Source organism: Myotis davidii, unplaced genomic scaffold (genome assembly GCF_000327345.1).
Source record: "Myotis davidii unplaced genomic scaffold, ASM32734v1 scaffold1277, whole genome shotgun sequence".
Classification (NCBI taxonomy): domain Eukaryota; kingdom Metazoa; phylum Chordata; class Mammalia; order Chiroptera; family Vespertilionidae; genus Myotis; species Myotis davidii.
This window is the reverse complement of record NW_006290682.1, coordinates 3,280,100-3,280,729: the sequence shown is the minus strand read 5'-3', so window position 1 is coordinate 3,280,729 and position 630 is coordinate 3,280,100.

Genomic DNA, 630 nt, shown 5'->3' with positions numbered 1-630 from the left:
CAGTCAGTGCACATGACTGGGGTGGTGAGCTCGAGCCCCAGGAGGGGGCATGCAGGAGGCGGCCGGTCCATGATTCTCTTTCCTTCTTCCTTCCTCTCTGAAATCAATCCTGTAGAATAAAAGCCTAATATGCTAAGTGTGTAGTCGTCCGGTTGTCCGTCCAACCAATCAAAGCGTAATATGCTAATGATATGCTAAGGCCGCTCAACTGCTCGCTATGACGTGCACTGACCACCAGGGGGCAGACGGTCGACTGATCGACCGGTTGCTATGGCGTGCACTGACCACCAGGGGGCTAGACGCTCCAACTGGTAGGTGAGCTTGCTGATGTGGTCCAGACTGAACGAGACGGGCCAGACACGCCCTGGAGCCCTCCCCTGGTCCCTCCCCAGATGGCTGATCTCCCGTGTCCCTCCCCGGCCCCGATCGTGCACCAGTGGGGTCCCTCGACCTGGCCTGCGCCCTCTCGCCATCCAGGCTGAGGGACCCCCAGCCACCCCGAGTGCACGACTTTCATGCACTGGGCCTCTAGTAAAAATATATTTATTTTTTAAAAAGGAATGCACAGGGGTCCTTGGGGAGGTTATTTTGACCAGAAAGTCTTCATACCGCAGCGTGATCTGGTCCTGA